The sequence below is a fragment of the Chaetura pelagica genome, unplaced genomic scaffold (genome assembly GCF_000747805.2).
Source record: "Chaetura pelagica isolate M959 unplaced genomic scaffold, ChaPel_1.0 scaffold31, whole genome shotgun sequence".
Taxonomy (NCBI): Eukaryota; Metazoa; Chordata; class Aves; order Apodiformes; family Apodidae; genus Chaetura; species Chaetura pelagica.
This window is the reverse complement of record NW_009952481.1, coordinates 86,893-93,251: the sequence shown is the minus strand read 5'-3', so window position 1 is coordinate 93,251 and position 6,359 is coordinate 86,893.

Below are 6,359 nucleotides of genomic sequence, written 5' to 3'. Positions count from 1 at the left end.
AGCCTCAGATAGGACTTGGACTAGATGACCTTTAAAATTCCCTTTCAACCCAAACCATTCTATGATTCTATGATACTGTAAGAGCTGAGAGACAGAGACAGAAGTGTCTGAATAGTCCAGATTCTTCTATAGAGCCTTCCTACCCTCAGGAAGATCAACACTCCCACTCAACTTGGTGTCATCTGAAAACTTACTGAGGGTGCACTTGATCCCTTAAGGACAAGATGGGCATGGAGGTTAATTCTCTGCAGAAATGGCTGCACTTCAAAAAGCAGGCTGTTAAACACATATCTGTTTACTGAATCTAAAACGTTCTTATGTCTTCTATCTTATATCTCCTAATAAAAGTATACAATCACTTTCTAATTAAATAGCTAACATTTTAATTTATATCTCTACATAGACCAGTAGAAGAGATTACAAAGCTCTCTTAGGAGGCTTAAAGTTACAGTCTCCAAAACTTTGTCTACTTTGCACCTGCATTTTAAATTATTGACACAGCTGGGTGCATCTGAGCATCTTCAAAGCAAGCAGTACTTTGTAAGAAATACACAAGTTGCATTATAGTACAAACTGCAGGTTACAAAACATAAAACAGTTACCAAACACAAAGCTAAGAAGTGTCAGAAGGTAAGGGCAGTTTGGATGCACAGAACAGTTTTCCACAAAGAGATGAAACAAATGCAATGAGGTGGAAAGGGGAATAATTCCAGATGGCCATAAAGCCATTCCCTCTGATGCACCTGCCATGATGCAAGGATGCAAGGCAGGTCACAGAAGGAGCCAGCTCTGCTGGAGCTAAGCCGCAGGAGACAGAGCAGACAGAGATTGCTGGATTAAATAAATAGCTCCTGTTGGGAAACCAAGCAAAAGCAGTTTCAAATTACCTCCGGTAGCAGATGGGCAAGTAACTGAAAGGCTTGAACTGTTTGGTTTTTACGGCAGTGTGAGGAACCAAACAGCTTTGTTTTGTGCACGCCACAAACATGTCACAGTAGGGGAAATTAGTGGTGAATAGTACAGGAAACTGGATCACAGAAGTATTTCTGGAAGGGTTGGAAATGACACCTTAGCAGGTCCAGGGCCAGTGAGAGGCTGTTTTGTGGATAATAGTAATGTAAAAAGACCACCCAGCATCAATAAGTAGATATTTATCCCAAAAAAAAGTTCAGGAGGTCAGTTACGAGGATCTTTGGTCATTTTCTGAGCAGCAAATAAAGCATAAAGTACTTATTACAGGTATAAAACACTGAAATAGAGTAAAAGTGCATTGAAAAAAGAAAGTTCTTCCAGATACTGACATGCATGTCAAAAACTAATAGGCAACATGCATTACAGGTTTATTTATAAGTTTACCTGCATCATCAGTCTACAGTTACAGGCAGAAGTAATTTGGTACAGAATTAGACCAAGCAAAGTAGAGATATCAGAACATCGAATTCCTCAGCTATTCAAGCTCAAAATTAAAGAGCTCCCTATTAATATTTCAACACTGAAAATATAATTTATCTAAATAACCAAACAAGAAAGTATTTCTAGCAATTTTGAAGATGAAAGTATTTCTCCATGAGGCTAAGAACAAGTGGCCACCAAAGAAGTGATCACTTGAACATTTGCAAGGTATTACAACAGAAGACACGAATTTAAAATATCTGAAACATAGCTGTTTCATTACCTCAGCAGTGCTGTCATTCACAAAATGGCTAAAATATCCCAGCTAGAGTAACACACATGCTTTTCCTAATTCTCTCCATACCATCTACCATCTCTTAATACATCTTTAATGCTCACACACATCCTCCCTTTTTGTAAACCAATTCCCTACTAGGTCTTGCTCTTTCTTTTCAGAGCATGATGAGAAATAAAAGTTTCAAGTCTCAGAACTTTCTAAAGCTGGATAACACAAAAAAAACCCCAAACAACAAAAACTCCACCTGCCAACAACTTATTTAAAATGAGCCAACATCAGCTCTGCTGTGAATAACAGTTGTTTTCTTGCTGATGGACAAAGAAATTCATAGGTCAAAATAAATAAAAAAAAAAATAAATCTCATGAGAAACAAAATAAGCCAGTCAGGTTCTGTGTATTCCTCTTAAGGAACAACATTAAGCAAACAGCTGCCAAGGTGGTATAACAGTAAAACAATTTTCACTGGAATTGTATTGCTCCCAGTGACAATAGCCCATGCCAAGGACAAAGGTTTCATCTGCTCCAATAAAGCAAAAAACTCTCATATGAAACAAAGAGAGTCCCAACTCTCAAAATTATGCACTCAAGGGATATTTTGCGTCTTGCATTAATTCAGAAGATTTAATCTACCTTATATGAAGGAGAGACATGTCCCTAGCACAAATGAGGATTGCTTATATGGCAGATGTTAGGCTAGCACCAATTTTGGTGTAGAGTTAAGTTACTTGGGGAGGAAAATACTTTTTTTCCATTATAATTTTCATTACCGGAGGTTTGGAATATTAGCATCAGCAGAAAGGCTGGTGGAGCCTTTGGGAAGGAGTGGCTGGAGAGCTGCCCAGCAGAGAGGGACCTGGTGGTGTTGATTGACAGCTGGCTGAACATGAGCCAGCAGTGTGCCCAGGTGGCCAAGCAGGCCAATGGCATCCTGGCTTGTATCAGGAATTGTGTGGCCAGCAGGATCAGGGAGGTGATCCTGCCCCTCTACTGGCCAAATTTTGAGCACTGTGTGCTGTTTTGGGCACTGCAGTATAGGAAGGACATCAAGGTGCTGGAGAGGGTGCAGAGAAGGGCAACTGGGCTGATTTAAGGTCTGAAGAACAGGTCTTACAAGGAGAAGCTGAGGGAGCTGGGGTTGTTCAGCCTAGAGAAGAGAAGACTGAGGGGAAACTTCATTACTGTCTACAACTATCTGAAAGGAGGTTCTAGTGAGATGGGTGTTGGCCTCTTCTCCCTAGGGACTAGTGATAAGACAAGAGGAAATGCAGTCAAGCTGTGCCACGAGAGGTTCAGATTGGATATTAAGAAAAATTTCTTCACAGAAAGAGTGGTGAGGCATTGGAACAGGCTGCCCAGGGATGTGGTAGAGGCACCATCCCTGGAGATGTTAAAAAAACAGGTAGACATGGTGCTTCAGAGATGGTTTAGTGGTTATGGGGGCATAGGGCTGACGGTTGGACCTGATGATCTTGAAGTTTTTCAACCCTGATGATTCTGTGATTCTAAGGCAACATGTTCTACACATTATTAATACAAATTAGTACATCAAACTAGATACGTATTTACAGATTGCCAATAAGGAAGTTAATTGATCTTCAAGCAGGTACATTCATAAGGAAATGCTGCCAGCTGATGTTTATTTTACTGCATTTCACACAGCTCATACCCTCAACTCAGATTAAAAAGCGGGCATGAACACAGCAGAATACATGGGCTCTCTATACCTCACTCAGAAAGCCTCAAATTAGGGGCATAAAGATTTCAGTTCTATAAACAAGCATTATCTACAAAAACTGTTTATTTTGGTGAAAGAGGCACAGACATTGAACAAAACTGATTTGAACAAACTACCACAAGATATATCCCCTCTCCTCAAACAACAATAGCAAAAATAATCCACAATCCCCTAACTTTTTCTTAGCCAGAGTGTTTTTAATTCAGCCAGCCAGATCTTTTAACATAAAAGGCAGTCTAGGAACACTAGGAGACATATACCTTGGGCTAAAATCCGAAGAATATATCTTTTCACTGTTCTAACTGTCATCACAATAGAAAAGATGCATGGTATTTTCTGGAAGCTAAAAGATAATTTCATTTCCCAATATCTTACACTATTATTTGCCACTATTATCCTTCAGTTGAGGAAAATCTTCTATTTGCAGTGCAAGAGAACACAGTCATAGACTGCACAATGAAATAACAGTGATCTAAGGTATTATCTTGCATTTGGAATACATTAAAATTGAAAAGTTTGATTGACAAGACTGGCACAAGTTATCTCAGAGATCTGTCTCATTTACTGAACTCCTGATCTTTGAAAGCAAAAGTACATGGCTTGAGCTACAGAGAATGAAACAAGTAAATTCATTTACTGGAATACTAACAAAATTCAGCACTGACTGTGAAAGGATAAGTGGTCATAAATAGTATAAATTGTGCCTGCATAAGCTCAACAACTGACCAACTAAAAAATGTCATTCATATTTTAGACATACCATGAACATAACACACATTCAGTGGTACTGTTTAAATACAATCCTGACAGAATACTATGGGTTTTGTACTTCTCTTTGCAACCTTTAAAGTATTACATGCATGTCTGTGCAACAACAACACAGTGTATCACCTCAGTTCCCAGCACTCCTTCTAAACAAAGAGAAATGTACTGATGATTTCTAATAAAACAGTAGTTTTTTCTTAATTTAGTGCCACATCCTCTGCATTGGATAAGTGATGATAAATTCACTTGGAAAAATAATTCTAACATTTTCAAGCCAATAGCTTGGTTTCTTCAACATTATCAGTGGACTGTTACTCTGGCTCCGGCACTGAATTCCATCCTCCTGAATTAAGGTCATAATCAGTATTCCTACTGCGCAAGGGAAGTTTACGTCCTGCTGGGAAAAATAAAAATGTACTCTTAACTTCTTTTGGTAAGAAAAAAAAAAAAGCAATATAAACAAAATGACATTTGCAAGATACAGTAGTCATTCTACCACTACATTACTAATTACATGTTAAGATTCCAAACCAGCTAAAAATTCACAAGTTAACACTATGAAGATTTGACATACCAGGTTTTGTATTCTATATAAGCCTTGCTTTAACTGCTTTATTAACAGTTATAAGTTAATAGCTATTACACACACACAATATTAATGTTCAGCTGTGGTTATATGGCAGGAAACTTCCAAATAAACAATGTCTCAAATAATTAAACTAATCCCATGTTTGCCTTTGTACTAATATTGTATATTTCCACATTGTATGTTTAATATAATAATAAATCTACTGTTAGAAGATTATATATAAACTGCACTGATACCTACAGCCTGCATGCCAGGCTCCCTAATTGATGAATTCATATGAAATATATTTTCCCCCTCTTCATAAGGCTCTGTTTGCCAAAGCTGGCACTCTAAAAGTCAAATAAGCAGATAAGCAAGATCTGTGTCAATTTGCAGTAACAGAAGGCCAAATTTCAAAGGTCTTAACACTATACCACTCAAGTTGGAGGTGATTTTCTGCAAATTTGACAAACAGCAAGACTGTGTGCATGGCTGTGAACAAACAAAACCCTTCTGCCAATATTAAGAGGTCAGTCTCTGCTTTTACAGGCTGCAGAACTTGCCCACTGCTTAACTGCAGTACTGGGATTATTAACTGGCACTTACAGCCCATAGTATGTTTGCTGGTTTTGTTCGGGTTTTTTTGGGGGGGTTGTTTTCATTTGTTTGTTTGTTTTATTTAAACGTATTAAAGTGTGAAAGGCTGTAACTACCAAAGGGTTAGGCAGTATGAAAAATGTCCACTGTCCTGTATTTTACAGAGTCTGAGAAAGTAACACAGAGCTCAATGACATTGTTGCACCAATGATAAATGCACCAGCCTCATGATGTTTCAGTCAAGGAGGCCAGCTCAAGGTAATCCATATCAAAAGAAATTTCTTGTATCTAGAAGCAAGTAAGTTTGATCATCATCTCCCTCAAACCAAGAAAAAGCTCTAAAATAATACCTTTAACCTGTGAAGGCCCAATGACTCACAGGGTGATTTCTCATCACAGCCAATATTCTGCAAGAACATTCCACAGTTTAGGGATTAAGGAAAAGTTGTTAACACCAAAAGCTTTTACAGCTGGCCCATATTTTGACTTAACAGTTAGAGATGCTAGATTCGTATGCCTCAGAGGGATGTAAGTTTATACAGGATATATTAAACCAACGACAAAAACCAGTGCAGCAAGTAAAATACTAGACACAGCTTGTGTAAACTGTTAAGAAACTAACACAGATTATTTTAAAAGGGCACACGTGTGTTTACCCAGAACTGCAGAAAATACATTCTAGCAAATAGATGCTGCAATTACACTGCCTTAAAAACATATCTTTGACCAGTGTTACAAACACTGCTGTGACATGAACAGCTTGATACACAAAACTTGTAAGAAGTGAACATTTCTGCTAAGAAGCTTAAGAGATGTTACAGGTTTAGCATCTCCGAAACATCATTCCTGTTACGCATCCCAGGGGGCACAAGGTGCTGGTAAAGAGGTCTGGCAGAATGAGGTGCTCCCTCAATCCACACATTACCCCCATCAGTAATACCCGTTTGGACTCGACCCGTCGTTTTGCGTGCCTGCAGCGACAGTTAATGCCTTGCAGAAAATAA